This window comes from Sinocyclocheilus rhinocerous, unplaced genomic scaffold (assembly GCF_001515625.1).
Source record: "Sinocyclocheilus rhinocerous isolate Xijiao unplaced genomic scaffold, SAMN03320098_v1.1 C35707482, whole genome shotgun sequence".
Taxonomy (NCBI): Eukaryota; Metazoa; Chordata; class Actinopteri; order Cypriniformes; family Cyprinidae; genus Sinocyclocheilus; species Sinocyclocheilus rhinocerous.
In genome coordinates this window covers 1-592 of record NW_015760728.1, presented here as the reverse complement: position 1 = coordinate 592, position 592 = coordinate 1, and the positions used below count along the sequence as shown (strand labels likewise).

General features: G+C 39.7%; 1 long non-coding RNA gene across 1 annotated transcript; it reads right to left on the bottom strand.

Moving 5' to 3' along the window:
- Positions 1-2: 2 nt before the first annotated feature.
- On the bottom strand, positions 3-586 carry LOC107735049 (uncharacterized). Its single transcript, XR_001639271.1, has 4 exons — positions 414-586; positions 291-335; positions 128-205; positions 3-43 (listed from the first exon to the last, which is right to left on the bottom strand). It is a non-coding gene; the product is annotated as an uncharacterized LOC107735049 (long non-coding RNA).
- Between the last annotated feature and the right edge of the window lie 6 nt (positions 587-592).

The window sequence follows — 592 nt, the reverse complement described above, 5'->3', positions numbered from 1 at the left end:
TCACAGCAAAAACAGGTGGAACAGCATTTCCGAGGAACTTGGCCTAAAAGCATTAAAAAAAAAGAGACATCTTTTACATATGTGTTTTGTGTTATTATGATCAAACAAGTGACACTAACTGATTCACCTGTTTCTGGATTTTCTCAAAGCTAGATGCAGTGCTTCCACTGCTAACTGCCTTTGAGGCACCATGGGGTGCCATGTACTGCAAGCAAAATAATGTTATAGACATGATTAATAGCTGATGATAAAAAAACAATATTGTTAACAAAACTATTTTTAGTAGTTACCCGATCTTTGTGGAATTTCCTGAACGGCTCCATGACGGTGGCAGTCTGAAAATACATATAAAATGACTCTGTGTACATTAATATACATATTTATATCCAACACACTACATCCCACGTCCTCACCTCAGTCATACGAGAGCTGGACATGGAGGAGCTTGAGCTGCTGCTGATGATACGGCTGCTGCTGCTGCTTTCAGAAGATACACGAACATTTTTATCTTCAGTCTCCAGGATTTCCCTCAGTTTCAACAGGAAGGCCTTTCCTTCTGGAGTCTCCTCATCAATGAGACTGATTTGCTTAA